The 24578-nt window shown below is 37.7% G+C and overlaps 1 pseudogene; it reads right to left on the reverse strand.

Annotated features, from left to right (window-relative positions):
- Positions 1 to 2636: 2636 nt before the first annotated feature.
- Positions 2637 to 24578, reverse strand: part of LOC120235622 — a 144241-nt pseudogene continuing 122299 nt past the window's right edge.

Genomic DNA, 24578 nt, shown 5'->3' on the forward strand with positions numbered 1-24578 from the left:
TGGCTATCACTGGCCCTAAGTTTCCAAACTGATACAATAAAATGGGAAACCTAGAGTAGCTCTTCAGTCATTTCCCCATGTAGCCTTCTAGAAAACTCCATTCTCGAAAGTCCTGGTAAAGATAAAGTATATGATAGAATCAAATCTTGTCACCAAATGTTCAGGTATCATTTATAAGTGAAGTACAATTAAACTTGGTCAACATTCAAAAGATAATTGTTGTGTATATTGGATAACTACTAAATGTCAGATGTTATGCTGTTGACTCAAATGTAAGGGTACAAAAGAGACACCAACACACCAGCCCCTCAGTGAAAGACTACTTATAATCCAGGGAGATAGAAATTAAATGAAAAGTAAACAGATGCTTAATTGTAATTGTGATTAAAAACTATGAGAGAAACGCAGGCTGTTACTGAGAGTTTAGAACAGAATTTGGCTATCTAAACCAGGTACATGGTTTTCTGGATTTTATTAAAATTTCTTTCAGATATTCTGAAAAAGTATATTTATCTTGTTTAAGAAGAATCAGAACACAGGGCTACAATTTATAAAGCACCCTTTATATTAGGGTTTATACCCTGAAACAACGTATGCAAGCAGTAAACTATATCCTAATAAAAGCCACCTGAAATCCTGCTTGACCTCCCCTTTGCAAAGCATGGGGCATTCACCTGGTTCCCTGCTTTATTTTGGTGCCTTTTTTTTTCTAGACTATATTTTCAAAGATAATGGAATAGTGAAAAGTCTTGGATGATAGAGATAGTGTTTCCTTCCAGAAAAGAGGGTTTCCTTGCATATAACCTTGGAAGATAATAACTCTCCCTGAAGTACAGACTGGCATGCTTACTGTCCAGTATAATAAAGCTAATGCTCTCCCACTCTGTAGAAAGGAGAGGCAATTTATAGGTCATTTAAAGAGATTTGAGTTCTGTGGTCTCATGGTTCCTTTCCTGAGACACAGACTCCTGGTTCACGATTGTGAATCCAAATGTGGAGTTAACATTTGGCCCTTTTCCTGTCATGCTGTTGGAATTTGGGCTTGGAGAGAATGCAAAAATTGCTGATACTCTGGCTACTGAGGTCACTGAGTGATAAGCTTCCCTTTGTCTCCTGTCTTCCAGCAGCATCCATGAAATTGTGACAGGTTAAGTTGGTAAATTGCAAGTAAGGTATAATTTTAGACAATGAAGTTTTTAATAGTGGCTAATAAACATGTAGGAACAAAAGTTTTAGTTATTTTGGCTCAGGATGGCCAATATTAAAGTACATACAGATAAATTATTTGCATCTTACTGAAACAACTGTGATTTGGAAGAGGTCATGATTCTTGCTTTAAAAGTTCCTTTTGTGGGTGCCTGTGTGGCTCAGTCAGTTGAGTGTCCAAATCTTGACTTTTCTTCACGTCATGATCCCAGGGTTGTGTGATCAAGCCTTGTGTTAGGGCTGAGCTCCATGCTTAGCACAGAGCCTGTTCAAGATGCTCTCTCTCTCTCTCTCTCTCTCTCTCTCCTTCCCTCTGCCCCCTTCTCCTTTTGCACCTATGCTCTCTCTCCCTCTAAAGAAATGTTGGCTGGCTTGCTTGTTTTTGCAGAAGGGATTGCCTCTTTCAGTGATAATTTTAATAATTCATGTTCAGTAGATATATATTCTCATTATTCTCTAGTACCGTGCAAAGAATTTTACATGCATAACTTCTTTTAATCTTCAGAAAAACCTATGAAGTAGGACACATCAAGTCTCAGGCTTTAGACAATCATAGCTACTGTCTCTCCCCTTCTTGCTGTAGGCTTTTTGGTCATTCCATACTTTATCCATGTGGTCACTCTAGTTCTCACCTCATCTGTGTGGAACAACATAGGGTCTCAGAGCAATCCAAGATTCAAGCTAAAACTCCGTGGCCTTGTTTTCTTCTTTAATGACTGACATTATGTGGAGGGGAACTCTTTATCAGCTTGGACAGAAATGAGAAAGTCCAGTCTCTGTGAGGATACAGTTTGTTTAACTTGAACTCTGCCCTTCATGAGCTCGGGCCCAAACAAATCCATACCATCCCAGACAAACCAGAGTCCTTTTCCCAAGACTCATTACTTGTGGTTACCGTAGAGTAAAAGTGTTTTTTTCTGAAGCCAAATCTATTTTGGGGTTGATTTTTGAGTATCAATGCTAGTACTAATATGTATTTTTGTGAGCCTATCAATTGCCAAAAACTGTGTTAGGTGCAAAACATAATCTCAGTTTTCATAATACCACAAAGAAAACTGTTCCATGAGGATTAAGAAAATTGTAGTATAGTTAAGCAGTAGAATTTGGTCATTAAAAGCTTTGGTTCTGGAATCAGGCTGGATCTGGATTTAAATTCTTGCTCTACCTTCTACTAGCTTGTTGACTCAATTGCTAAGCTTGTGTCCTACATGTATAAGGAGAATAAGAATACCTACTTTACAAAAACATGGTGAGGATTTAATAAGTATGCTTCTAGATGTGTTGAATAATGTCTTATGAGTAGTAATTGTCCAATAAATGGCTGCTGTTACTAATCCCAATTTAAGGTAAGAAGTGAGTCCATGACTACCACGATTACCAGATAAAATACAGGACATGCAGTGAAACTGAACTTCAGGTAAAAAATTTCTTTAGTAGAAGTAAATTCCAAATATTGTATGGGACATCCTAATGCTAACTCTAATAAAATTTTTGGTTTTCTTTGCCTCTGGTCCAGGGCTCTCTGGCTTTTTCTGGCCTTGTTTCCCAGCTGTTGCTACTTGTACAAGTTTTAAGGCCCTTTCTGCTTCTTTAGCTTGTGTACCTCCTGGAAAACTCAAACGTACAGATCTCTCCTAGTCAGCCAGTAGCAGTGGGCTTTCTCGTATCTCAGAGGGGGAAGGTGTACTCAATCCCCCTGCTTGCACAGCTTCTGGAAGACACTATACCTGGTCTTAGGGAGGTTTTTGAGCATCTTTTTCCTCTGGTTGATGCTAACAAGTGCATAGTGCTTGTGGGCTTTGTCCTTGAAAAGTTTGTGCATGTGTTCTTCATAATTGCAAATCTTGACAGTCAGGGCAACAATTCCAGCCTCAAGGGAGCTGGTGTCCTCAGGGTCTACCACAGTCTTGTTCATCAACTGTTCTTGCTTGACTTTTAGCTGCTGCTGCTCGTGGGCCATTTCCAAAGACCAGAATCTTCTCACAACATTATCACACTTCTCAATTGCAGGAATGTTCTGGTAGTCTTTGAGCAGCATGAAAGGGGGCATGTCATCTTCTTGGCATGGCTGGGCTGGTTTCTGGGTGGCATATCTGAACAGCCAGGAGGAGGTTGCCCTAAGGAGGAGAGGGAAGGCTCCCCTGGTGGGAGGAAGGCCTGGCACACACTCTGCCTGGCAGCCTGAGGACTCAGAGCTGAGCCACCGCCTGGGTCTTAAGCAACCTCAGTGCCCTCCATGCCATCCTCTGTATGCTGACTTGTGACCTGCAGGATCAGCACCAAGGCTGCCCTCCCTTTTGCAGCATGGACTGGGTTCAAATTTCTTCTTCCTCCTCCTCCTCCTCCTCCTCCTCCTCCTCTTCCTCCTCCTCCACTTCCTCCTCCATAGCTAGACATGTTATAGTTTTATTTCCTAAATATGATAACCCTGACTCAAGGTTAATTTATCCCAAAGACCATACACTGTCCGTTCCCCATTCAGGGAAAATTGGTTAGTTTTATACTCTCCACACCACTTTTTATTATACATTCCTACTTCCTTTTTTCTCATTATCTTTTAATAGTTACTGGAAAGTAATTGAGACCAGGAAGACCTGAAGAAATGAAATTAACACAATATTGTTAGTATCCCTGGCAGAATTTAAGGAAATGGAAGAAGCTGAATTAAATGATAAAAACTGAGTTACTAATTTTGCTTGGGAAGCCTGCCTTGAGTTCCCCACACTAGGTTAGTTACCCCATCTGTGTGCCATACAGTGCTCAAAAATGTTGCTCGTCACTTTATCACCAACGTTCTCAAACATGGGCTGTCACCAGAATCACTCGGAGGGTTTGGTAAAACAGAGATTGCTGGGCCCCATTCTCAGAGATTCTGATTCAGTAGATCTGGGGTGGGCCTTATGAATTTGCATCTAACCTACTTCTGCGTGCTGTTGATGCCATTAGTCCAGAGGCCACACTCTGTGGACTTTGCTTCTACCTTGTCAGTTTACTCCTTCGACTACACAGTGAGATCTTTAATGATGATGTAGTGGTGACTTTCCAAAATTGAATTTTCTGAAAGCATTTCACCAAAGATTAGCTAACTAACTCATCACAGATTTGTTCTTGGTAGGACAAGGACAAACCGAACCTATCTCTGTTCTGCCCATGTTTCTGCACTAGCATTGGCCCTGAACAAAATATGGCTGTAGTGAACACACCTAGATTCTCTGCTTGTCAGACAATCTCTGTGGTTGGCCCAGAGGTGGGGACACAGGGTGGATAGGGCATATGTCCACCACTAGATGTTAAATAATTGCGTGTGTACACACACACACACACACACACACACTTATTAAAAGGAAAACACATCCCATTATCTAAATGACACGTGCAAAAAGTATGTGCAAAAGTAAAATATTTTTTTTCATTTGGTGAAATAGGATTTATCTGACTTCGTGCCTTAGTGAATTGATAAGAGACTGCTGTTGTTCCTATACTGCCATTAAACAAATTGACTTTGATCTTTCCTTGGGGAAGGAATTGTCTTGTTTATGTAACCACAATACATTAAATAATGTGTAGCACTTATGTCCTTAATTTTTTGTAATAATTGAATAAATGAATTTATACCACTCAATTAGCCATGATATTCTTGAATCTTCTAATGAAGGAATATCATTTGAATATCAGATTGGAAGAAAATTAGCAGCTTTTTTCTGTAAGATGGGCCAAAAAGTGACCATGATTTGATTCAGTGCAATATTTCCAAATGAAAAGTGTGTTTCTTGAGAATAGCTTTTGTTCTTTGAGACTATGATTTCAGTAAACTCTAATTTTCTTCTGGCAACAATTCTTGTACTGATTTGAGGTGCAAGAATTTTACAGAAGTTAGAAATAGAATCGGGGAAAAAAGTCAAAATCAGATCGTCTACATTATTACTCTGCCTCTCAAAGCTACAGTAATGTGCTTTTTTTTTCTGCTGAGCTGGAAGACTTCTGGTTATAGTGTAAGATATGTCAAGGAGATGCTGATGATCACAATTCATTTCAGGGGCTTAAAGAACATAGTTGAACATGTGGAAGATAGAACTGCTGTGTCTCTATATGCCACAAATTAGGAATTTCCTTTAGCTCTTTGCTACATAGTTTGGGAAGGAAGTATTATATGTTCTGGAAATCTTTCAAAACCTAATAACCTTCTCAAAGTCATCTTACATCCTAGAATATCATAACTGGAGGGAACTTGAAATATTACAAGACTAAAATACACTTAAAATAGAACTTCTTGTATTATCCTTGCCTATACTTCTCTCAAGTGGCAGGGAGCTCACTACTATACAAAGCCCCTCACAAGAGGTTTAGTTGCAATAAAATTCTTTTTGTCTTGGGCTAAAATCTGATTTTGCCATTACTTTCCAATATTGATAGCTCATTTATTCACTTAACAACTAATTTTAATGTGTACATTCATAACCATTCTTGGAGCAGGGAATAGACACTGGCCTACAAAGCTGGAAAGCTATGGTCTTTGGTGTTTATTATCTTAGAGTTTAGTGGGAAAAGAAACATGGAAATAATTACCCTACAAAGAAAGATTGGTTTAATGAGGGTACATACAAAGTACAGTGAGTACTTAATAGAAAAAGTCCCTAAATCAGCCTTGGGGGAATAGAACAGGCATTAGTAGTAGGTAATATATTGATTATTACTTAGATAAGTCAGATAGAAGGCAGGGAAATAATATGTACAAAGGCCAAGACAAATCTGGAGCATAGACTGTGTACATGTGGGTTGAAAGTGGTAGGAAGAGGAAATTGGAAGCTGCAGAAATGAAAGTTCACAAAGCAGGACATACAAGTAGGAATCAAATATTCAAAGGAGTTTGTTTTTTACTCTGTGGGGGGTACTGAAAGATATTAAGAAGTAACCTGTATTTTCTCATAAAAATAACTTTGGCAACACCCTATAAAACACATTAGTTAAAGATGAGACCAAAGAGATGTGAGAAGCTCATTGCAATTATCCAGACCGGACTAGAAAAAGAGTAGAAGGGAGAGGAGGGAATAGATTTGAAATGCATTTATTGACAAGTATCCAGAATAATTGGCAAGATTTGATGACTGGTTTTGAAGGAAAAGGGAGATGAAACAATATTTCACATGAATTCAAGTTTTGTGAGTTAGATTCTTAGTCTTCATGGACCAGTAGTATTGGCATCCTCAGGGAATTTGATAAAAATGCAGACTTTCAGGCCTCACTCTAGACCTACTGAGTCAGAATGTACATATTAACTGGGTCCCCAGGTGGTGCTTTTGTATATTAAAGTTTGAAAAGCACTCTCTGAAACACAACATTACACAGGAATGCCATACCTTGAAGCACAAAGCCCCCAGAGGAAAACACAGTAGTTGTATGTATGGCTCAGCTGTTCAGAGTCAGAGAAAGGGGATAATTTCAGTTTAGGCATACTGAAGAGTTTGATCTATCTGTGGAAATATGACTGTGAAAAAGTCATTATATACAGGACCCTAGAGTTCATGATGAATAGCATTTCAGCAACCAATGGAACATAGGAAATAGTAAAAATTAAGATATTAGAGATTGCCCAAGAATAAAGGCAGCTGCAACTCATTACTTTATGTTACTGATTTTAGGTTCCTAATCATTGAAAAGATAGAACATTTTCAAGTCTGTTTCTTTGATTTGAACCATTTGGTAGCGAGTCTGCAAAGATGGCCTCAAGCAATCCTCCCCGTCTTATGTGTTCATGCTACTCTTCACATTAAGAGGTGGGGCTTAATTACCTTCTCCCTGAAACTGGACTGTCCTCAAGACTGACTTTGCCAAAGAGAAGGCATCAGAAATGACCTCCAAGGACTTCTAAGACCAGGCCTTAAGAGGATAAGCACCATGGGGCACCTGGCTGACTCCACCAGAAGAGTTGTGCAACTCTTGATCTTGGGGTTGTGAGTTCGAGCCCCATGTTGGCTATAGAGATCACTTAAATAAAACTTAGAAGATGCTCCTCCTTTTTTTTTTTTTTTAAATTTCCCTTTTCTCAAAAATCTAAGTAGCATGGAGAGGACATGTGGAAGAAAACTGAGGTATTGCTGTCTTCATAAACAGCTGAGCTCCCAGCTAACAGCAAGCGCCAAATGCAGCTATGTGAATGCCCCATCTTGGATGTGCCAGCCTAGTCAAGGCCCAGATAGGTACAGCCCCAGCAGACCTCACATGCAATAGAACTGCCAGACTAAATTGAGGTCAGTCAACCCACAGAGCCATCATATATAGCAAGATGGATTTTGTTTTAGGCAGTTAAGTACTGGGGGTGGTTTGTTGCACAGTAATGAGTAATAGAAACCATTTAGCACCTCACAATTATTTTAAATAATGTTATCTTTGGGCAGTTAGTTGGACACAGGGCAGGCAAGCTTCCATTTGAAAATAAATGGAAAACATGCTTACATACATGTTAATATATGATAGATGAAAAGAAACAAAATTTACAATGCTTACTACTTACAGTTAAAACCCAGGCACAAATTTAGAGGAGTCTCTTGATGTTGTTAGGTGATTTTTACTCCCCAGTTATCTTTCTGTCTCTCACCTCTCCATTTTTATTGCTATTACTTTAGTTCAGTCAAGTCCTGTGTTACGTGGAATACAGTGAAGATCTTTGCACCTTCAGTTTTGCTGGCTTAATCATCTTCCTTAATGTCACCAGAGGGATCTTGTTAAAAATTAAAGAATTCAATGTTACATCATCAAGAATAGAATTAATAACAACATTCATTGATGTATTCAGTTATGCTCCTTATTCAATTATGCTCCTAAGCATGAAGGTTATTCATGATCTTAGTTGAATCGAATTTTCCAGTCGTCCCCTCTCCCTCCATGAACCTCCTCTTCCTTGACTGTGAGTTTTTGGTTCTGTCTACACTGAGCCATCTTCTGTTCTCCAAGTTGTTGGCATGAACTTCCACTCCTCCATGCATTTTCCTGGGTTTTACGGCTTTACTAAGGTAATTATAAACCTCTTTCAAGGTTCAGGCGAAATACCAATTCCTTGGTTAAGAGTTTTTCTATACCACTATTCAGAGTTAATGGCCTACTTCTTTTAAATCAGTGGTTTTCCTTTTTCAGCCATTTTCACTAACTTGAAATCATTATATTCATACACTGTGTTAAATACCTCACACATAGTGTGTCTCTTAGTCCACAAGAAACCTAGAGATAGTATTACTATTTCCATTTCATAGATAAGAAAACTAAGACACATGGGAATTATGTAACTTGCCCAAAGTCATGGAGTTATTAAACAGAGCTAAAATTCTCAGCCAGGCTTATTGGACTCAACAGCTGAAATGTTAAGCACCAAATTATGTTGTCTTTTCCTGTAGAGCACATTTGAGTCTCATTTGTACCCTTAATAGTCATTAAAGATCTGTCTCCCACTAGACTTAAAGCTCCTTGAAAGAACGAGAGTTACCATAATCTCTGCACCTAACAGGGTGTTCACTATTTCTTTGCTGGCCGATTTGCTAAATTGATACACTTTAATCTAGGTTAGGGAGGTATGCCACTTAAAATAATTTTCTATATGCCTTACACTCAGTCACCAAGGGAGGGGGAGAGAAGAAAAATTACACCTAGAGTTCCCTGACTTAAAACTTCTAATAAAACTGAGAAAGGAGATACATGTTCCTACCACCCCACCAGTATAAATGGAGTTAAAAAAATGTGCTCTAGCAAAGCTCCTTTTCCCGTTAATCACACTCTGTGTAAGCATTTCCCATATATTTTCTATTCCCTCCATGTTAATGGGGATCAATGTTTCCAAAGTTCATATGCATTGTGACAGTAGGTGTTTCCCCAAGAAAGGAGGGGACAAAAGCACCGACTGCATGGTGAAGTCTAATAATAGACCGTTTATTCATCTGGCATTTACTGTGTTAACGTTGAGGATGAGCTCATTGTTTTGGCAATCAACGTGCTCCTTACTCCTGGGGGAAAAAATCTTTTTCCATTTGACACTCCCTTGTTCCCATCCTTTATCCTCCAGCAGGCTCTTCCTCTACCTCAGTGTTCAGTACTAGCAGTGATAGCCTTGCTAATGTGGGGAATACATTGTAAATTACCAATGGAAACATACATTTTGGGTAGGATAGAGAAACATTGAAAACTGGAACATCTCAAGCATTCTCCATTAGAGGACCTGAAAGTCTCAGGTTCTATCTACAATAAAAAAGATGATGTAAGCTCCAGATCTTATCCTTAAGATAAAGATCCTCCAACAATATTTTATACATTTTGAGTGGAAGGTTGTATGCACTACCAGGGATCCAAGGACTTGTTATTCATAATCATAGTCTTGGAGGAATAAAAAAAGTTTTCCTTTACCCATTCCCAGTCTATGCCCTAACCACTTGTCCTGAGTCCTTTCTGGCCATGTCTCATCCTTCTCTTCATGTTCTAGCAATTTCTGAGCTTTTTGAGTGTTATTGTAACTGTGTAGCATCTCATGCATCAGTGCATTTGCATATTCTCAGCTCTCTGGAGTTTGCCCGCAATGCATACTTATCACCAACCTTCCAGACCTGGTTCAAGTGCTTTGAAATTCTTCCTACATTCTGGGCCATTTTTGAATTTATATTCAAAATGTAATATTGATTAGATGTATATTCCCATTGCAGTTAATAGAAAGGATTCTCAAAGTGCAATGTAATTGATAGTAAATGTCCTCACTCACCAGTACTCCTTTATGGCAGGAACCCTGTTTATACATTTTTTAAAGTTTATTTACTTGGAAAGAGTGTGAGCAAGCAAGATGGGGAGGGGCAGGGAGAGAGAGAGGGAGGAGAGAGAGAGAGGGAGGGAGGGAGGGAGAGAGAGAGAGAGAGGATCCCAAGCAGGCTTCATACTGCCAGCACAGAGCCCAATGCAAGCTCAAGCACATGAACCGTGAGATCATGACTTGAGCTGGAATCTAGAGTCAGATGTTTAACCAGCTGAGCTACCCAGGCATCCCTCTGCTGATATACTTTTGTATTCCTGTAACCTAGTATGTAAAGGAACTCCTCAAATTTTTTGTGTAACAATGGCTGTAATGTAGCTCTCTCTTTCAACAACTTTGTGGGAGAGAACTTTGAACTGATTGAATATAAGTCTTCTCTGGCATCTTCTGGCTAATCAGGCAAGGAGAAAAAGATCTGTAGTAGGAGGCAGCCATTTCTTCCAGGACCCCACAACTTGGGGGATTCTGCAAAAAGGAGACAGGAATCCAAATAAGTGTAGCTGCCAGCAGCGGAGAGGAGGTATGGGAAGTTATTTTTTAATGGATACAGAGTTTTTGCTTTGTAAGGTGAAAAGAATTTTGGAGTTGGTGGTGGTAATGGTGGCAGAACAGTGTGAAATGCCATTGAAATGTACACTTAAAAATGCCTAAGAAGCTAAATTCCATGTTGTGTGTATTTTACTTAAAAATTTAAGCAACTAGGAAAGGTGATATTGACCATCAAAAAATAGTAACTGTTCATGAAAGGGCCCAAGAGAACTTAGAAATCACTTTCAGCTCTGGAAGCTCAGGAGTACTTTGCTGCTGTGGGGTCTTAGAAAAATCACTTTACCTCTCTGAGGCACAGAGTACACCAGATTGTTCTAGGTAAACCTTTGTTCAGTTTATGCTACCTGACCCTGTGCAGCATTTTTGGTGTCTCTTTGTTTTCCAGGTCTGCTCTTCTAAACTTCTGTCAATGGAATGGGTCCTTAATAATTTTCCAGTAAGTTATTTCTCTGCTTAAGATAGCCAGTCTGTTTCTTTTGCATTTAACCAAAAACCCTGAGTAATAGACTTTTATTTAAACAAGTTTCAAGAAGAGATCCTAAGAGGGGCAAAGCATCCAAAATAAGATATGGGAACCTGAGGAAGCTATCTCCTGCATAGAGATTTTCTCTCAATACACACTTTTAATTATTCCTTGAAGATCTAAGCTTCTGCTTTTTAAATAAGGTTTGTGTAAATTATCCTTCAAGATTCATCACCTTTAAAAATTGTCATACTCTCTCATGTCTTCCTTGACGTCTCCCACTACCTTCTTCTTAGTTATGTAACTTCATTGCTCTGTTGACTTATTTGTGTCCTTGAGTCAAACGAGATTGCCATGAGAAAAGAGATGTATTAAACATATGTCTACCCTTGGCACCTAGGGAGTTCCTGGAATCTAGATCAGTAATGAAAGAATTAATGAATGAGGTGGAATGTGAGTGGATGAGTAAAGGAATTACTGAGTGTAGTCAATTTGGACTGAAGAACTCTACTGGGTTCTGTTCACCTTCCCATTGATTTCCCTTTCCCCCTCAAGCTTTCTGGACTGAATACATTCTTTTTGAAGTCCCATTATCACAGTCAACATTTGCACCATGGCTAATAAATTAGCATCACTCTGAAAACAAAAATGATTCCATTTTGCACTTGGAATGTGGTCTGAGAATTAGAAAGGGCAGGGGTGTTACTTGCCCTGAGGCCTGGAAAGTCTCTTGGTATTTTATTAGGTAACAATTTCTGTTTTTACTGGATTTGCTGGTCACTAACCCCTGGGAACCTGAATGAATGCCAAGAGTAAAAAAGAAAACCGCATACTCTCTGCTACCTAGAGACCAAACAACCTCCTAAGAAGTATCTATGATTGAAATTAGAGGCATCCATGACTATAATTCTGAGCCTGGTTTTTTAAAAGGAAAAGGCAAGCAAAGTAGGGCAATGTTACAACGTGGCTATATGCAGTTGGTACCAAATTCCTTCTGCTGGTCCTGCTTTTGGGAAAGTCCTAGAAATGAGTGAAATAGAAATACCGATTTTTCAGAATGACTTTCTAAAACATGAATATCATAGATGCAATAAAAAATGTATTCTATTTTTTTAAAACATTGTATGCATGAGAACATATATTTAAGAAAACATACTTCACAGAGGCAATAAAAAGTGGATTCTCTTTTCAGTGATGTGTGAGTCAGGAAAGTGGTACTAATTTTTCAGAACCTTGGGGGTGAATTGATGCTACAGTATTGGTTTTGTTCCTTCTCAATAACCATATTGGGCTCTTTCATAAATCGTCTCTTTGTTATGTTGGAAACCAGAGCAGCTAGCTCTGTGTCATGCACCGTGGTGGAGTAGGAGGATTAACTTAGGAGTTAGAAGATCCAGAACAGCCTCTACCTCCACCTTTCACAGAGAAGCGACTCTAAGGCAGTTAACATCTCAGAGCTTCAGTTTCAAATCAAAGATGGTGACGGCTGTCCTACTTAGCTACCTTCCTCCTACACTTTCAAAAGCCACAGAGGATGCAAAGTCTGTCAAAATATTTGGTAGGCAGAAAGACACTGTCAAAATGGAAGAGATGACAAAAATATGATGGGGACAGGAAAGGCCATTTTCCCCTCTGCTCCCCAGAGGACCTCTTAAGAGCCTCCAGAAAACCAAGACACTTCCACCGTGGGGCTCCAGAAAGTGCAGAACAAAGAAATAAACCCGGGGTGGAGTGACAGGCAGGTTCAAGGAGTCCATATTTTCTGAACCTTGATTTCCCGTTTGTAAAACTGATGGTCATGTCTACCATAATAGGACTCCTAAGGGGTGGGGGTAGATGAAATAATGCGCCTGAAACATGGGAAAGTCCTTGGTTTTTAACTTCTCTTCAGATCTGTCAGGATTTTAAGGGGTTTGGAACAAGAGGAGTTGATAGAGGAAATTCTGCTCTGTGTTATACACATGGTTGCTATAGACATCTGCCCAAGTGATTTTGACGGTTACTGACAATTAAAGAAGATTAAGAGGAGTTTCTCTGAGAAGTTACAAATATGGCAAAAAAAAAAAAAAAAAATCATTCCCTAGGAGAAGAATTGTACCATCAACAGTAAGTGAGAGCACGGATATACGGAGTCCTTCAAAAGAGTTATGACAATTCTCAAGCTGAAGATTCTGACTTGAATCTAAGTATATATACATAGTTAAAAGAAATGCCCCCAGAGTGTGGTGGTCAGGTAACAAAAACCTACAGAAAAAAGTTATGTAGGTGGCAGGGCCACAGTCCTTCTTAGTTTTGTTCTCTACTGACAAGTTGCTGGTGAAGAGACTGCAAGTATTATGGTCTCCATTGGCAAGGTCACTCTCAAGCTGGGGAGGAGGGCTGTGTTAGTTTTATAGCAGGCAACACAGTATAGGAATTACCCAGATGTATACATACTACACAGTAAGAATTACTACTGTGCTGTGACACAGACTGAGGTTTAAACCTCGGCCTTAGCATTGACTAGCAGAGTAAAGGTGGCCAAGCTATCTAACTTTTTAACGCTCAGTTTCCTAATATGCAAAATGGGGATGATAATATACTCATAAGGTTGTTAAGAGGAGTAAATGCCAGGATATATGTAAATTACTTAGCATAGTGATGGCGTCTTGAAAATAGTCAATAAATATTAGCCTTTTTGTTATTTGAACTTAGTTTCATTGAACACTAGTAGTACTATTCAGTTAATTCTTCTGGGTTTGATTTTCCACCTTTTTTTTTTTTTTTAAGGTTTATTTTTGAGAGAGAGACAGACAGACAGAGCATGAGAGGGGGAGGGAGAGAGACGGAGACATAGAATCTGAAGTGGCTCCAGGCTGTGAGTTGTCAGCACAGAGCCTGATAGAGGGACCAAACCCACGAGCTGTGAGATCATGACCTGAGCTGGAGTCTGACGCTTAACTGACTGAGCCACCCAGGTGCTCCTGATTGTCCACTTTTGAAGAAGCTTCTTGACTTTCCCAGGTTGGTTTGGCTATAGAGAAGAAATGCAATGATTATTATGGCTTAGATGATTATATTTCTCATCATAAATTTGCCTATCATTTTCTCTGATAATTTTCTCTGAATTTAAATCCAAGCTAATGCCTGCAGGTAATCCTTGAGGGAATACAGGGTTGACAAGCATCAGACAGATCCTGACCTGTATTGAATTAACAATGGGAAACACCTCCTAAAAGGCCTCCTGGAAGTCTGCAAACAGGCAGTTCCTGGCTGCACCCCATCAGGACCATAAGTGCCATCAGTGAGGAGTTCAGAAGGGAAAATTTGGTGGAGTTGTCACGGTCTTATTTGGCTCATTCAGAAACTTCAATCCATTAGTTCATTAGACTAAATATTAAAGAAATTGTTTCTTGAAATTTAGCATGCCTAGAAGGCTTGTTAAAGCTCAGTTTATGGAAGCCCCACTCTCCACTCCCAAGAGGATCTGATTTAAGTCTGCACCATGGTTGGGGGTGGGGGTCCAATAATTTGCATTTCCAACAAATTCTCAGGTGATGCTGATGTTGCTAGTCTGCAGACCTCATTTAAGAGTCACTGCTCTAAAGTGAGTAAGTGAATATCCATTTCAGGATAACCATTTTCTAAAAATGTAAAAACTTTGTTGCATGTCTGCCATGTTCAGACACCATGCTGGGTTTTGGATATTCAAGAATAAGCACCTACTAGGAGACAGATAAATAAACCAGAACGCCGGTGATTGGAAATATTAAATTGGCAAGCCAATTAAACTACTTCATTTGGTTGGCCTTTCCTCTCAAGAAGACTCTATATGGAAATCCAATCAGTCTGAGTAGCTTGTTTGGAAACGGTTAGACAGAAAGATGTTGAATAATATTAATGAGCAGAGCTGTAGTAGGAAAGGAATGCTTAGGTCTCTGTCTACTTCTCTGGCATTTAAACCCATCTCTTTTCTTGCCTGTTCCCGCAAAAGGAGTTTTTAGTGTTCTTAGTCAGATTGGGTCCCTTTACTAGGTATTATTTGTGGCTTTGTTTCTGTTCCTATATTTTTCTTCCGTGCATTTGGATAGATTAGACAAGCCTTGGTTTACCTTTTTAGGACACATTCTGCCACCTTGACTTTTGCCTAAAAGAATAGAAATACCTTTGTGGTCTTTGAGGCTATAGCAAGTCCTCCAACCCAGGATCACCATCTCCGTTTTCCAGTATAAATTTCTTTAAAAAATAGACTCTGTGTGTGTGTGTGTGTGTGTGTGTGTGTGTGTGTAGCAGTTTTAGGTTGAGCAGAAAGTACAGAAAGTTCCCGCATACCCTCAGTCCCCACACAGACAGAGCTTCTGCCACTATCAGTATCCTCACCAGAGTGGTATATTTGTTAGAACTGATAAATCTATATTGACACCTCATTATCACTCTGTCCGTAGTTCACTTTAGGGTTCATTCTTGGCCTTGTAGGAGTTTGGAAAACTATGTAATGATGTGAATTCACCATTATAGTATCATGCAGAGTAGTTCCACTGGCTAAAAATCTTCAGTTCTACTCTTCCCTCTCTTGCTCAACTCCTGGCAACCTCTGATCTTTTACAGTCTATAGTTTGGCTTTTTCCACAATGTCCCATAGTTTGAATCGTCACGATTAAGTTTTATATGTTCAGACGCCTCAACATTGTGGGTGATTTTCAGGAAATATTGCAGGCATTTGAGTGCATTCTGGGCAAACGACATCTCCCAGAAAAATACCTCCGTAAGGAGGAAAGATGGTGGTCCAAGGCCTTGCTGAAGAAAATACACGATCAGATTATTATACTCTGGTGGAAACAAATCTTGACTACAGAATACCAGCCTTCCATTAGTTCATCCTTTGTTCCTGTGATCAGAGAAGGGATATCAAAATGGTGTGGGTACTTTGGCAATGCGTAATAAATATCTCAGAGGAGGTCATCTGTGTTCCATTCCATGCCTGGAGCTTCCATCACAGTGGGTACTATTTTTATTAGAGTGAAGCCTGAGAATTGGAGACTATGAGGACATCCCTTAAACTTTAGGGTCTGGAATGGATTTAATAGTTTTGGGGTCATGGACTCATTACTAATATTAAGGTTACCCCCTCACCCCAAAATGCATATGCACAAAAATTTCCATAAAATGTCAGGGGTTTCACTGAAACATGAAGACCATTGACCCAATGTAAGATATGATATAAAAACAAACTAAAAAAGACCCAAAGATCAATACCTGTCTCTGAATACATAATATTGTCTAACTCAACTTGGATTTGATTGACTGTCAATCACTTTGGCTGCTATACCCCATTAGAATAGATGGTAATTGGTTGTCTTGGTGCAATTTAAAGGTCAAACAATGCTATGAGAGTTCTAAAACAAACACGCCCTTCGTGATTGCTAAAATAGCCTCAGTTCTCTGATCTCATGTGTGTTAGTCAAATCATTGAAATTTCTAACTAGTCCATAAACTTTTCAAGTAACTTATTAACGTGTTTCTTCAGATACTGGTTCTTGAAAATATGTGAGTCCTCTTACTAAAAGCTAATGTATTCTATAATACAGTTCATTAAATTTCAGCTTTTTCTTGTTTCTTGTGGTTCTAAGACAATTGAGATACTCTAGACATGTGTTCAACTTGCGTTTTCCTCCAGGCCTTCTACCTTTCTCTTGTTGGGACTCACTTTTATGTAGGCTTTTCATTCAATATCTATTCAATTGAGGCCCATGCAGGGCCAGGCATTGTGCTCTCTCCTTGGGGTATATATGGTGATAGAACAACATGAGATCGTAGAAACAGTGGAGAGATCCATAAAAACTCAAATCTCACTTGGGGAACTTATATTTTTATCTTAGCCAAATTGTTGTCTATCTTTGAACCTATTTCACAGTCTGAAAAAGGCATATCAATAATGACTATTCGGTAGGGTGGCTATGCACAGTCTGAATTGATGTTATATTAGGTTTGGGGAGTTTTCTACTTTCAAGGTGATAATTTTTTTCTGATTTTTGTCCACACATACTGGAAGTGCCTCAACATAGTTGGATTATTGTTGTTAACACACCCCTCCTTCAATTATTTGAGGCCTTTTTGTTTGTTTCCCTCCAGTGCACACACTTCAGGGCAGAGTAGTATCTTTTCCCTACTAGTACAAGCAAAAACATCTTTTGCCAAGAGTATAGCTCTGATGTTCTTGGCACAGCAAAGCAACAGAGAAAGAAATGAATGGTCACTGCAATTATAAATGGGTTAACATTCCACTGGACTCCAGAAGAATAGATTTCAGGCCAAGCTGCAATGAGAGACTGGGGGGACGGAGGTGGTGTACAACTGATTCCATTCAAACATGGGAACCACCCCTTCTAAGAATGACTACAGAATGAAACACCTGCCACCCAATTCTTCACATAAAATTTTGGCAGAAATACAGGGGGCAATTTGGAACAACTTTTATATTCCAAGTTAAAGGAACTAAATAAGAGCATACAGATGATTCCCTGAGAATGGACTTTTATAACTCTGCTATTTAAAATCAATAGAGCAGAAGTCAGAGTTTAGAGCTCATCTTTTCCACTTTGCTCCTCCAAAATGTTTTCGTTTTGTGTCAAGATTTAGTTTGGCCACTTGAAAAATTACGAATTGCTAGCTTGGCCCTGACCCTTTAGAGCCCTGCTCTCCTCTTTTCTCAGCTATTGGCAACATAATCTCAAACCGTTGGCTCAGATTCTGCCCCATTCCTCGGGCCATTATGTTCTCTTCCTCATTCTGTTCCTTGTCCCCCCACTTATTCTCTCTCTTCCCTCTCTCCCTCCTTTTCTTCCTCCATCTTTTTTTCCTCTACTTTGTTTTTTGGCTAAGTATAGTTTTTATGAAATAAAGCACAAAAATATCAGATATACAATTCAATCAGGTTTGATAACTGCAATTACTTGTATAACCCACATACCTATTAAGAGAGAGAGCACTCCCATCATCCTAAATAGCTCTGTGGTGCCCACACCAAATCTGTCCCAATTGCCCTGAAGCAACCAATGGCAACCAGCTTTCATTTCATTCACCATAGATTAGCTTTACTGGTACTAGAAATTTAGATAAATGGAATCATATAATACATACTCTTTGTATGTGGCTTATGTTATTTTTGGAATTCATGTTGTTGCATGTATTAATCTGTTTCATCCTATTGCGAAATAGATTTATAATATGTAAATATGCTACAACTTATCCTTTCTCCTATTGATGAATATTTGTGTAGTTTTGCGATACTGTAAAGAAAGCTGCTGTGAACATTTCATTATGACATGTCTTATTGATGCTATGGTAAATGGTCTTATAATTTTTTTCAAATCTTTGTGTTTTTTGGGGAGCAACAAATCATCTGTATCCTGGGATTTCCTGTATTTACTTATTATAGTTATTGTATAGATTCCTGAGGATTTTCTGTGTAAATAATTATGTGGTATGCAAATAAAGGCAGTCTTACCTCTCTCATTCCCCAGTGAAACACTGAATATAAATAGCAAGAACAGACATCCTTGTTTTATTGCTTGTCTCAGAGGAAATTATTAGCTTTGTCTCTATTAAGCATGATCATATTTGTACCTTTTCTATAGATGCCCATTATCAGATTTGGAAACTTTGTATATATGTATTTGCAGTATATTGAGAAGTTCTGTTTTTTAATCATGAATTAGGGTTACTTTTGGTGAAATGTTAGGTAGGTATCATTGAGATGATTATAACAATTTTCTTCTTTATGTAATCTCAATATTACAATTTGCAGTGATCAATCTTAAGTATTAAACTAACCTTGCATTCTAGGATGAATGCCTCTTCTTTCTCATCACATCTTAAAATTTTTCTATTTTATGGATTTAATTTGTCTGGATTATTAGAAAAAAAAAAACATTGTAATTCTTGTTCATTATTTTAGTTGAAGTAGACCATATGTCCATACCATGAAAGTATGAAATAGACAGGAAAACATCATTGCTGCTTTTCATGAGTGAGAAAAAGCCTGTTTACAAGGTTCATATCATGGTCAGGTTACTTAATGTGACCTCTGTGAATGGTTATAATCCCCCATGTCCCAGAGTTTGGTGTGACAGGATAAGCTACCTTCCTCTGCAGTCTCAACCCCACATGACAAAGTCTAGGCATTAAATATTATATTCTGTTCTGATTTCTGCTCAACCAAAGTAAGACTCACTTCTTTATAGAAATTACTGTTTCCCTCCTTTCTTCTGATGAGAAGTATATTCTTCATCTAATTAAACTGGAGATTGTTTTATGGTAAGTGAATATGGTTTTCAACCCCTCAAGCACAATTTTTGGCTTCTTACTAAAACTTTCATATCCAATAATGGTGTTTTTTGTTTTTTGTTTTTGTTTTTTCTGTCGGAAGGGTTTTACTTGCTATAGAGCCTTTCCCTTCCCTCTCTCCCCCACTCCCTCCATCTCTCTGTCTCTATCTGTCACTGTCTCTCTCTGTCTTTCTCTCTCTCTCATCTTTTGCACAAAGGCCAAGACGATGAGAGCCAAAGCTTTGGTTACATTTTGAATGCTATCTATCATTCTCTGAAACTTAAACAAGATTTTCATCTTTTTTATTCACGTTACCTCTAAAATTGAGTATATCTTTCTCCCTTTGTGTTTTAGCAAAGCTTTTAGAATATGCATCCATTCATTTGTCATTTTCTCCTATCAGTCATATTATTTAGCCCTTAATTCATCATTGAAAATATTTATTGTCACTTTGCATCTCCAAAATAAATGTTAGACTCAGTGTGTTAAAGTATTTCATCTAAAGTCTCTGGTAGTTACAGCACCCATACAAAACTCTGGAACTATTTTATACATAAACAAATTATTCCTATTCTGTTGTATGTGATAAAGGTATTCTTGTTATATTTTCAGATGTTAAATATATACTAAAGTTCCCACAAACTAAATGACAAGTCATCTTAAATTTTCTTTTTTTAAATTTTTTAAATGTTTATTTAATTTGGAGAGAGAGACAGAGCTTGAGCAGGGAGGGGCAGAGAGAGCAGGAGACACAGAATCTGGAGCAGGCTCCAGGCTCTGAGCTATCAGCACCAGAGCCCGACGTGGGGCTCAAATTCACAAACTGTGAGATCATGACCTGAGCCAAAGTCAGATGCTTAATCAGCTAAGCCACCAAGGCGCCTCTATTTGCTTTATTATTTAATTGAAGCATAATTAACAATGTTACATTAGTTTCAGGTTTACAACATTGATTTAATAATTCTATACATTACTCAGGGTAATAAATGTAGTCATCTATCAAGTAACGTGATTGCAATATTATTCCTTATGCTGTACTTTTCATCTCTGTGGTTTACTTATTTTGTAACTGGAGGTTTGTATATCTTAACCCCCTTTATCTATTCTGTGCATCCCCCTACTGGCCTCCCCTTGGCAACCATCAGTTTGTTCTCTGTATTTTAGTGTCTGTCTGTCTTTGCTTTTTGTAGATGTCACTTATAAGTGAAATCATACAGTATTATCCTTTCTCTGACTTATTTCACTTAGCATTATATAGTCTAGGTCTATCCATGTTGTCACAAATGGCAAGATCTCATTATTATTTTATAGTTGAGTACTATTGCACCATATACATACTATATCTTTATCCATTCATCTATTGATGGACACGGGTCACTTCTATATCTTGGGTATTGTAGATATCACTGTAATAAACATAGGGATGCACATAATTTTTGAGTACATGTTTTTTATTTGGGTAAATACTCCTAGCGGAATTACTGGACCATATGGTATTTCCATTTTAATTTTTTTGAAAAACTTCCAGACTGTTTTCCACAGTGGCTGCACCAATTTACATTTGCACCAGTAGTTGCTGAGTGTGCCTTTTTTTCCCCACATTATCACGAGCACTTGTTATTTCTTTTCCTTTTGATTCCCGTCATTCTGACCAGTGAAGGTAATATCTCATTATGATTTTGATTTGCATTTTTCTGATGATTAGTCATGTTGAGCATCTTTTCATGTACCCTTTGGCCATCTCTAGGTCTTCTTTGGAAAAATGTCTATTTAGGTCTCTTATTTTTTAATTCAATTACTTTTTTGGTGTATAGTTGTATAAGTTTTTATATATCTTGGATATTAACCCCTTATTGGGGTTATTCTCCCCATATTCTCCCATTCTGAAGGTTGCCTTTTCATTATATTGCCTTTTCAGATCTCCATTGCTGTGCAAAACCTTTTTATTTGGTATAGTCCTGGTAGTTTATTTTTGCTTTTGTTTTCTTATGATGTATTTAAACATTTTGCTGGATGCAATCTTCTAATACTTCATTATGTATTTTTGAGAAATACTGGTTTGTAGTTCCTTACAATGTATTTGGTTTTAATACTAGGTATATAATAACCAGATAAAATAAGAATGCAAATGCTCTATTTGTTTCTTTTTAATGAAAATGAATATTTTAATATTTTAATGAAAATATTAGTATTACTTTTTCCTTAAAAGTTTTATAAAATACTGCAACGAAGTGATATAAACCTGCTATTGTACACATGCGATTTTTAAAAAAATTTTGTGAGTTTATTTAGTAGACTATTTTTATCTTCAATGTCTTATATACATTTTGTTTCTTTCTAGGAATTTATACTTGATTTCCAAGTTGTCCGACTTACTGGCATAAAACTGTGTATATTAGTTCCTTATTTTTTCCTTCCAGAGAGATTGGATCAATGGAGTAACAGCCTGCCTTTTACTTGTGATAATGATAATTTGCTCATACATGCTCTGGTGCTCTCCCTCCCTACATCCCGATTTAATCCATCTCTAATTTGATAAGTGTAACTAGGATCAAATGCATAGAAAGGTTGAAGAAATTAACCTTTTATTGTACTGATTTGTTCTATAATTTGCCTATTTTTTATATCAAAATGTATTTATTATTTCCATCCCTTTAAATTGTTTAAATTCCTAATTTCTTCAGATGGATTTTTAGGTTATGAATTTTAGAGTTTGATTCTAAGTATATTCTAATATATTTAAAGGTGTAAGCCTCTCTTAAGCAACATTTGTTATAGCTACATGCTGCACATTTTGATATTTTGTGATTTCACGGAGTTCAAAATATTTTCCAAATTCCCTTGGGATTTCTTCTTGGACTCCCGGATAATTTAGAATTATGCCATTTAATTTCAACTATTTAAGGAATTTTCAGACTGGCTATAAAGCCAATATCAATGCATTTAAATTAAAATAATATGGAAAATATTCTCTGAAAATTAAGGAATAAACAACAAAGAGGTTTTCTTTTTCAGTTACTTTATAAAGTAGGAAAGAGTTTTGAAATCACCACCTATAATTATGGATTGATTTATTTCTCCTTTTTTGCTCTCAAGTTTTGCTTCATGTATTTTGAAGGTCTCTTCTTAGGTCCTTGCATATATAATTGTTATGTCCTTTTGATGAACGAACACTTTTATCATAATAAAATATTATCCTTTATCCCAAATTATGCTCCTTTTACTGAAGTCTCCTTAGTCTGTGTTATTAATATAGCCAATCTGTGGTTTTTGGTTTTTTTTGTTTTTTGTTTTTTTTTTTTTGGTTAGTGTTTGCATCTTTTTCTATCCCTTTACAAAATCTGTGGCTTTATATTTTCAGTGCATATTTTGCATATTTCTTGGACACAATATTTACTAGGATCTTGTCACACAGTCTGATGATAAAATTCTTTGAATTGGGGTATTTGCTTACCTTATATATAACGTAATTATTGATATGATTATGTTAAATATATTTATGATATATTTTTAGTAGTTTCATCTTTTTTTTTCTGCTTTTCTTGCCTCCTTTTAATATTTCATTTACTCTTCATTATTGGCTTTTCTGCTATGCCATTTCAATTTTAGTTGTTTTTTCTCAGATTTCCAATCTATCTCTTTACATAGAATACGATGTTACACTTGATTCTTCTAATCGTTCACACTATTCTTGTCATGTGCTTCATTTCTATAATTCTTATAAACCCCATAAATACATTGTTAGAATTTTTGCTTTAGATGGTCACTAAAAACATTAAGAAATGAGAATGTCTTTAAAAATTTAATTTTTTTTTTTTTTTTTGAGACAGACAGCATGAGCAGGGGAGTGGCAGAGAGAGGGAGACACAGAATCTGAAGCAGGCTCCAGGCTCTGAGCTGTCAGCACAGAGCCTGATGCTGGGCTCGAACTTGCTTGAACTCACAAGCCAGAAGGTCATTGACCTTAGCAGAAGTCAGCCGCTTAACCAACTAAGCCACCCTGGCTCCCTGAAACGGGAATATTTTTTACACCCACCCACATATCTACCATTTCCATGTTCCTTTGTATAGATATGAATTTCCAGGTCTTCTTTTCTCTCAGCCTGAAGAACTTCCTTGAACAGTTCTTGCTGTGTTCATCTACTGGTGATGGATTCTCTTGAATATTGATGGCCCGGAAGAGTTTTAATTACATTTTTATTTTAAAAGGCTATAAACTTAATTCTAAGACTTAATTCTGACATCTGTCTCTGCTGTTGGACTTTTGCCAAGCTCCTTTAAGGACACCCTCCCAGCTCAGTAGAGTTACACCATGACATACACAAAAAGAACTCACTCCTGATTAAGTCCCAAGCTTATGTTTATTATTGTTACTTGATTTAGTCTTCGTTGTCACACTTGACTGTGGACTATTAAGTGGTTTCTATTATATTTCATCGCTTAGTATATACTCCTGCCTGGATCAGTAAAGGCTTTTTTAAAAAAAAAAGTGTTCATTTTTGAGAGAGAGAGAGAACAAACATGAGTGGGGGAGGGGCAGAGAGGGGGATTAAGGATCTGGAGTGGGCTCTGTGCTGACAGCCTCAAGCCTAATGCTGAGCAAACCATGAGATCTGACCTGACCTGAAGCTGGACACTCTACTGACTGAGCCACTCAGGGGCCCCAGATCAGTAAAAACTTTTGAGTTTTTAATATGTGTAAGACACTGAACAAATTGCCTAAGGAAAGATATTAGAAATAGCATGGTAAAAACAAACATACCAATGGACTAGAAAGTAAATTTGAGTGCTAGTCCCAAATCTTTCAATAATTAGCTTTAGGGTACTCCCTGAGAATTTTTGATCTTGGTTTACTCGTTGTTTGCTCATCTGTAAAATGGAGATAATACGCGTTTCAAGAGGCTGCTGTGGAACTCACTAATGACATAGGAAAGTGCCAAACCCACTACCTGAGCTCCATCAGTCATTGCTGAATCTGAATTGTTCATGTGAACATGATGTGAAAATGCCAAGAATTACTTACATAGAAAGTGTCAAGATGAATTATAACATATTGACTGGACTTCTATTGAGACACAAATAACTTCTGGGAATTTAAAGAATGGATTTAGGGAAAGTAAAAATGATTTGAAAGTGCTAGTTTTAAGTTTTAAGTAAAACTCTGATAGAATGAGGATGTGAAATGATGATGCGGGTGGGGGGAGGGGGGTGGAGGGAGAACGGTAAATAAAATCTCACCCAATTCCATTAAACTCTATTTGATTTTATTCT

This window comes from Hyaena hyaena, unplaced genomic scaffold (assembly GCF_003009895.1).
Source record: "Hyaena hyaena isolate Hyena2069 unplaced genomic scaffold, ASM300989v1 scaffold_5, whole genome shotgun sequence".
Lineage (NCBI taxonomy): Eukaryota > Metazoa > Chordata > Mammalia > Carnivora > Hyaenidae > Hyaena > Hyaena hyaena.